Source organism: Anolis carolinensis, chromosome 3 (assembly GCF_035594765.1).
Source record: "Anolis carolinensis isolate JA03-04 chromosome 3, rAnoCar3.1.pri, whole genome shotgun sequence".
In the NCBI taxonomy this organism is placed as follows: Eukaryota; Metazoa; Chordata; class Lepidosauria; order Squamata; family Dactyloidae; genus Anolis; species Anolis carolinensis.
Genome location: NC_085843.1, coordinates 90,906,086 through 90,915,135, shown reverse-complemented (window position 1 = coordinate 90,915,135; position 9,050 = coordinate 90,906,086).

Below are 9,050 nucleotides of genomic sequence, written 5' to 3'. Positions count from 1 at the left end.
ACTTTTTTTTTCTTCCCACACTTTTCTCCATTTTTTCACCCACTGGAAGCAAAGCTGTGGAAAACAGTAACTGTCTCTTTGATCATCGATGAGCGTAATACAACATTCAAATCACAATTGAAGATCCCATGTAGCACCTCACTGCTTTCATGATTGCATTATGTAACATGGCTGTGAACTGGTTAATATCACTATGATAACAAAGGGAGCTCATATTGTTACTATCACACCTACCCTTCCTGATGCAGTTTCACCACTGGGTGATGTTTTGAATTTTCATGAAGCTCTTTGCCTAACATATAGCCTGCTTTTATTATTTTCGTATGATGAATGTGCCATTTTGAAGGACAAAAGGCAGTAAAGCAGACATAATCTTTGAACATGTTTGCATCTGCAAATATATGTAAATAAATGAAGACTCCAGGTTTCAGAATCAATACTGGATCAGTTAGGAAATCAACTCCCATTCCTTTTCTGCCCACCATGCTCTGGCTGAATAGGTTCTAGTGTTTGCTTACCTCAACAGGTAATCACTGTAGTTATGTATGCAAATACGGAAATAATGCCAACATTAACTAAGAGCATGCATTCTTCTACTGTGCTCAAACATTTCTGGATCAGGGCATCAGAAGCATCTCTAGAACTATAAAGTCCACTGCCATGTTCTTGAGAATTCCTGTATTCTTTCGGTAAGTCAAGAGGGAAGCAAGTAAAGTCTTTAGGAATTTGCAAATAATTCTTCAGGGTAGGTAAGGCTTATTATACTGCTTTTCAATAGAGACAAACAATAGGAACTCATCTTTTACCATTCCCACTTTGCACAATGTATTCTTCTTTGTTGAATCTGTTTTCACCTAAAGTGTAGCAATTCAGAGGGATCATAACAATAGCACATTACCTAACTCTTCATCTATATGTAGTCTTTGAAATTCTGCATTTCAAGGCCAGGTCAGTTTTTGTCCACTCAAAGGCTCTGAGACTCCTATTCTTCATGTTAGTTTTCCCCACTACAGTAACTCATACACAGTCCTTGTTCACCCAGATAACAATTTAGTTACTTAGAAATAAGGCTCCAAAATTTAATTCATATTTTAAGAACTTTAGGTGGATAAAAAACATGAAAACAAAATCCTGTATATTTGAAACAAACATATACATTAAAATGCATAAGCCAGCTTAAAGACTTCCTCTTTTCTACAGCCTTTAAAAACTCATTTGTCAGATGAATAAGCAGTAATTATTTTGAAGTCAGTATCAATATGCTAGAATATAGACTTGCATATAATTGATTAAATATTTTCAGGAATTGAGATTTCTAGCAAGTGGCTAATCAGATGCCCACATTTTTAATGGCACAGAAGTTGGTACAAATAAAACAGTTTTGAATTGCTTCCCAGATAGCTCCCTTAAGTGTTGTTCCGTGTCCTGTCTTCAAAATAAAGATAAAATAATGTTTGAATCGGATCCAAATCTTGTCCCATATCTGCCATCCTCCATTCCTCTACCTCTAAGAAACCCTTCTAAATAAATATAATATACGAGTTTTTAAATGTTCACTAATACTACATTTCTGGTCTAAATATTCTGACACTTATTTTAGACGTTAAACAAGGTCAATCCTTGTTTTATGCTGTTTTTTATTGAGGGCATTGAATTGTTGCCGACACTATGAACTGCCCTAAGTCCCCTTCAGGGTTGGGAAAGGTGGTATATAAATACTGCAAATACATAAATACTGTAAATAAATCCTGGATAGTACTCAGAAGGGAGATTGTCACCCCTCAGGCCAGAGATTAACAGCTTCAGAAGGCAAAAATGACTAGATGTTTCTTGGACCAAGTTTATTCAGGTATACAAAAAAAGCAGAAAGAAAAAACTCAGGATGTACATGCATATGGGTGCCAACCTATCTTGTATAGGAGAAACAATGGCCAACATTAGAACAATGGTTTTATAATTTATCTCTACCAGGTAACATCATCTCATAATCATAGAATCATAGAATAATAGAGTTGGAAGAGACATCATGGGCCATCCAGTCCAACCCCCTGCCAGGAAGCAGGAAAATCGCAAAGCACCCCCAACAAATGGCCATCCAGCCTCTGCTTAAAAGCCTCCAAAGAAGGAGCCTCCACCACACTCCGGGGCAGAGAGTTCCACTGCTGAACAGCTCTCACAGTGAGGAAGTTCCTCCTAATGTTCAGGTGGAATCTCATTTCCTGTAGTTTGAAGCCATTGTTCCGCATCCTAGTCTGCAGGGCAGCAGAAAACAAGCTTGCTCCCTCCTCCCTATTACTTCCACTCACATATTTCTACATGACTATCATGTCTCCTCTCAGCCTTCTCTTCTGCAGGCTAAACATGCCCAGTTCTTTAAGCCACTCCTCATAGGGCTTGTTCTCCAGACCCTTGATCATTTTAGTCACCCTCCTCTGGATGCTTTCCAGCTTGTCAACATCTCCCTTCAATTGCGTTGCCCAGAATTGGACACAGTACTCCAGGTGTGGTCTGACCAAGGCAGAATAGAGGGGTAGCATGACTTCCCTGGATCTAGATGCTATACTGCTATTTATGCAGGCCAAAATCCCATTGGCTTTTTTCGCCGCCGCATCACATTGTAGGTTCATGTTTAACTTGTTGTCCATGAGGACTCCAAGATCTTTTTCACGCCTGCTGTAAAGCCAGGCGTCCCCCATTCTGTATCTTTGCATTTCATTTTTCTCTGCCAAAGTGAAGTACAGTAGAGTCTCACTTATCCAACATTCACTTATCCAACATTCTGGATTATCCAATGCATTTTTGTAGTCAATGTTTTCAATACATCGTGATATTTTGGTGCTAAATTCATGAATACAGTAATTACTACATAGCATTACTGTGTATTGAACTACTTTTTCTGTCAAATTTGTTGTATAACATAATGTTTTGGTGTTTAATTTGTAAAATCATAACCTAATTTGATATTTAATAGGCTTTTCTTTAATCTCTCCTTATTATCCAACATATTCGCTTATCCAACGTTCTGCCGGCCCGTTTACATTGGATAAGCGAGACTCTACTGTATCTTGCATTTGTCCCTGTTGAACTTCATTTTGTTAGTTTTAGCCCATCTCTCTAATCATCATCATCATTATCGGCTATCACTTGCTGTTGAGTATTATTGTCTTCCAAGTGTACAGTCTTGGCAGTGGGTCCATAGGTGACTGTAGAGACCTATTTTGGATCCATATGTTCTTTCTCAATGAGGACATCAATTTCCAGATGGAAAGCAGTCCCAGCAAGGATTGGTTAGATGCACCTCTTGACAAATTTCTCCCTTTCACCCTCCATTCGTGCCACTTCAAATTCGACAGCACTGTTGGTAACAGTTGACCTCCAGTTAGAATGCTATAGAGCCAGGGCTTCCCAGTTCTCAGTGTTTATGCCACAGTTTTTAAGGTTAGCTTTAAGCTCATCTTTAAATCTCTTTTGCTGTCTTTGAGTTGTTCTTGAGTTTAAAGTAGAGTAACTGTTTTGGGAGATGGTGATTGGGCATTCAGACAACATGACCAGTCCAGTGAAGTTGATGGTGGAGGATCATAGCTTCAGTGCTGGTGGCCTTTGTTTCTTCCATAATGCTGACATTTGTTCACCTGTCTTCCCAAGAGATTTGCAGGATTTTTCAGATGCAATACTGATGGAAGCATTCCAGAAGTTGAAAGTAATGTTTGTAGATGGTCCATGTTTCTGAGGTGTATAACAAGGTTGGGAGGATAATAGAAGCATCTTGGTATCTCTATGAATGTCCCGATCTTCAAACACTCTGCTTCATTTTTAAAAAGGCTACACTCGTAGAGATCAGATAATATTGTATTTTGGTATCAATATTTTTTTTTTGTGTCAGGAGCAACTTGAGTCGCTTCTGGAGTGAGAGAATTGGCCGTCTGAAAGGACGTTGCCCAGGGGACGCCCGGATGTTTTGATGTTTTTACCATCCTTGTGGGAGGCTTCTCTCATGTCCCCACATGGAGCTGGAGCTGATAGAGGGAACTCATCCGCACTCTCCCCGGGTGGGATTCGAACCTGGCAGCTTTCAGGTCAGCAACCCAACCTTCAAGTCACTTAATCCACTACGCCATCTGGGGGCTCAATATTGACTTTTGTGGAGAAGTGGCTGCCAAGGTAGCAGAACTGATGAACATTTTCTAATGTTACACCATTAAGCTGAATTTCTGGCATTGTAGAGGGATTGGTTGGTGCCTGTTGGGAGAGCACTTTGATTTTCTCGATGTTCATGATAGACCACACTTTTCGTATGTTTCTGCAAAGGTGTTTAAACTGGCATTTAGGTCTTCTTCTGAATGAGCACAAGCTACATTATCATCAGCATATTGGAGTTCTATAACAGACATTATTGTAACCTTGGTTTTGGCTTTCTACCTGCTGAGGTTAAATAGCTTGCCATCAGTCTGATAGGTGACTTCACCAGTGTGAAGCTTCCCATCCACAAGATGCAGAATCATATTTACACAGATGGAAAATAAGGTTGGAGCAATAACACATCCCTGTTTGACATCTAATCCCACTTTAAATGAGTCACTTTGAAAGTCATTGCTGCCCAGGACTGTTGCTATCATATCATCATGGAGGAGCTGCAGGATGTTCACAAATTTATCAGGGCATCCAATATTTAAGAGGATGATCCAGAGAGTGTTTTGATTCACTATGTAAAATGCTTTTGCAAGGTCAATGAATGCCATGTACAGAGGTTGATTTTGTTCCCTGCATTTTTCTTGGAGCTGTCATGCAGTGAAGATCATGCCCACTGTTCCTTTGGAGGAGTAGAAGCCATTCTGGGATTCAGGGAGTATGTCTTCTGAGATAGGTAGAAGAAGGTTTGCAAGGATTCTTGCGAGGATTTTCTCAGTGGAGGTTAGAAAGGAGATACAGTAGAGTCTCACTTATCCAAGCTAAATGGGCCAGCAGAAGCTTGGATTAGCGAATATCTTGGATAATAAGGAGGGATTACGGAAATGGCGGCAAAGGAGCCAGCCAGCCAGCGAGTGAACAGGGAGGGCCTTTGCGGCCCTCCTCCTTCACCCGCCTGCCCATGCCTCAGCTCCTTTACCATGCCGAGGCTGGCAGCACCGGTGCCCGGCCTGGCGAAGGAGCCAGCCAGTGAGCGGGTGAATGGGGAGGGCCTTTGCGGCCCTCTTCCTCACCTGCTCACCCATGCCTCGGCTCCTTCGCCACACCCAGGGCTGGCAGCACCGGCACCTGGCCTGGCGAAGGAGCTATCCAGCAAGCGGGTGAACGAGGAGGGCCTTTGCGGCCCTCCTTCTTCACCCACTCGCCCGTGCCTCGGCTCCTTTGCCATACTCGGGGCCAGCAATACCAGCACCCGGCCTGGTGAAGGAGCCAGCCCGTAAGCCCACCCTCCGTCCCTCATTCACTCATCTGACTGGGTACTGGCAGCACTGGGATCTGGCGGGGTGAGTGAGGGGGGGAGGATTTGGCTCGGATAGCACAGACACTCGGATGTTCGGAGCTTGAATTAGCGGGGCTTTACTGTACTTCAGTAGTTTCTCATGACCCTTCTGGCCAGTGAGAAATTGGCATCTGTCTTTCCCTCACTTTTCTGGTCAGGAGGATATGACTTTGCTCGGTCACATCATGTCCTGTTCTCTAAATATGAGCTTGTGGGTATTTCAGGCAAAAGGTAGCTATCAATCATGCACTACCCATTATTTGGGTATCATAAAGCAAGGAGAAAGAGCACAGAAGCCTGAGCATAACTCAGCAATTTCTGCACCATGGCATTGGGGGGGGGGGCACTTTCTGTCTCACAAGACCACCAGTGGCAAATCAACTTTGAGAATTCATTATCTAAGAAATTCCTATGAAATTGATGAGGTTGACATAATTCCACAGGAGACTGGAAGTCTCTCTCACACAGACAAAATTTTACATTTTAAAGAAATATCGTCCAGCCTACCCTTCCCTCTGCTACTTGATTCTCAGATTATTAATGAGTCAACCATCCATATCCAAAAGTCCTGCATCCTTGGATCCAACCGACCATGGCTCAAAAATACTTTTTAAAATTCCAGTTTTTTAAAAACATTCCAATAAATTTTCATTACCATGATTTTGCCATGCTGCTGAGTGCTATACTGATATGTAAGTTTATCCTGCTATAGCCTCCCACCGTTTCAGTGATCCTTAGGTCTTTATCAGATGGGCAGAGGCAAAGCAGGAGACAATGGGGAAAACTGTAGGGCAGCAGAGGGAACCGTCAGGCCCTATTACCTCCCGTCGGGGTCCATAGTCTTTCTATCCACATGGTTTTCCTGTCTGTCTCTATTTCCTCTTCGGCACCTCTTGCCTTCTTCAATTAGGCATTGCCATTGAATCTATACATTCTGCCATTGTATAGATTTTGGCATCCATGGGCTCCCCTGCCACAATGGTGCCACCACAGAGTCCCACAAAATCCTGCCAGAAGTAGCCCAAAGTTATGTGATAGGCCCCATGGGACCCTGTTCCAGCAGCAGAGAAAAGCAGGGATAAAATGCTCCTCTCACTGCATCTGTTGGGGTCCTAGACTCACCCCAGCACTGATGTAAGTTATCTTTCATTTTATACAAATGTGGCCATTTTACTATGCTATTGTATAGATTTTGGTATCCATGGAGGTCTAGAAGCACTATACATATATTTAGTGCCTTTATGTACCAACTGCACTTTGTTTCCTATCATCTTGGACTATTTTCCGATTATTAGACAGGGTCAAACAGTCATACAGATAACTATTTCATCTATCCAGAAGTTCAGCTGAGAACCTTCAGACATATTTGTCATTAAAAAACTGGAACATTTTATGACATTCAGTTTCATCACCCCATATTTACATAAATGTCCTGGAAAATGGTCCTTGTGTGAATGACTTTTGTTCTCTTTCTTCAGAGTAAAGCAATCAGGCATAATGAAAGAACTGCCTCATGTGCTATGTTTACACTAGAGAAAAAATGCTAGATGTTGAAGGATGGAGCAGTGTATGCACAAAAGGCCCTGCTCAATAGTACCTACATCTCCCTGTTGCCCTCAAGTGCAATGGAAAACATTGTCCTGTCAGCAGTGCTGAAAATAGATTTGACTGTCAATCATCTTAGCTTCTGTATATGCAATAGGAAAGGGTCATCATCTTGGCTGATCCTTTCCTGCAAATAGTAAAATGTCTTGAGATTATGCTGGGAAGAATTAAGTGGGCACTAGGCTGTTCTTGATTCATTTAACCTTCAGTGAGAAACTCTCAGTCTGTTCAAACTGCAAATTGCTCTGTTGTTGTCTTCTTCTGTCTCTGTCGCCTCAGTTGGAAAATGCCAATTTCTCCTACCTCTGATGGGTTCTCATTTAAAATGTTCAATCCCAATCTCTAGCAATTAGGAGGTAATGGTTCTGATAACTATCATTCACTTTCACTGAACGAACATCAACTGTGCACCAACATGAGTCAATCAACAATCCTTCCAACTGATATATGTCAGCTTTTGTATAAGTATGCATTGTTTAAAATATATATTTCCACTTTCTCTGTGTCTTTAGCAAAAATATAAGATCAAAATTAGAGAGTGATTTGATACTTGATTAGTTTAAAACAAAGGGCTTGTCTTCACAGACTAAAAATCATACTCCCCTTGTAGGGGCTCTGATACTGACATATGACATCATTGAAAGTTTCTTTACAATACCTTTATTTGACCTTTAAACTATTTTTTTAAAAAAACCTTGCTTTTACCCCAAGATTTGCCAGAAAATAGACTCTAGGGTATGTGGCTAATGGCTATCCCTCCACTTTACTATACTGTTAGGGAAAGGAGATGGTGGTCAGGGCCAGTTCATCATGGAGGCCGTTGAAGCTTCGGGCACAGCCCTTGGGGGGGGGCACTCTCTAGGCAGTGGCGGCAGCGAGCATTGGGTCACTTGCCATGGAACGAGGAAGTCCCCGCTCTTCTTGTGAGATTTCTTTAAGATCTCACGGAATATCACGAGATTTCTGCGAGATTTCTGAGATTTCATGATATATCGCGAGATTTCTGCGAGAAAGCAAGGCCTTCCTGGAGGCCTTCGTAGTTCCGCGGCTGAAGAGTGCACTGCTGCCGCCGCCGCTGATTTGTTGGGGGGCATAATTTCAGGGGGGGGCGCGGCCCTAGGTTTACTTACATAGCGAAAAAAGTTAGGGCCGTCTTTGATGGTGGTGGTGGTGGTTGGAGGGAGGTGAGAGTTCTCACTAAAAAAATGTTCTTTCCCAAGTTGATTTTTTTATTTTTCAAAAAGTTTTATGTTGTGAAACTTGTATATCAGTATATTAGCATTAAAATACCTCCACTTAATAGAAAATACATTTATTTGCATGCAAGATCAGTGGGGAAAAGCAGAGTGTCCAAGAATGTTGTCAAGAATAATGTAAAATATTGAAAATGTGGACTACTTCTTAACAGTGTTTGACACAGAAAAATGTGTGGGTGGTTTTGGCAATGTCACAATAATTTGTGTGATGTGTGTGGCATTAATGGAGTCACTGCAAAGCCAGTGTGGATCAAAAAATGTGATGCAACCCAGAATTTTTTTCAAATGGTGTAAACAATATTTAAGATGCCTATATGAGACATAGCACAAGTTAATGCCTAAGCATGTTGAACCATATGTTGGACACTTAATCCCAACTCTTTGACCACAGGTAATGAATGACTTGAACACATGGGTTCCATTTGGTTTTTGTATGTGTGTGTAGTAGTAGTTATGGTTGTTGCTGTTGTTTGTGTAATTGAAACAAAAATTCTGAGCATACTAATTATCAAGAAAAATACATTCATGAGGGGAAAATCCAGTTTAGTCTTAAGACTTCAACACTTAAAGGAGCCATTTGGATTATTATTCAAAGCCATTTTAAAAAATGGTCTGGACAGAAGCCTGTTGATAAAACTATAAGTAATGAAGTAGCCCAAGAAAGAATGTCAGACAGAATATGAGATCTTGATGTGAAGGTCTAGCTCCCTAATTGTTATTAT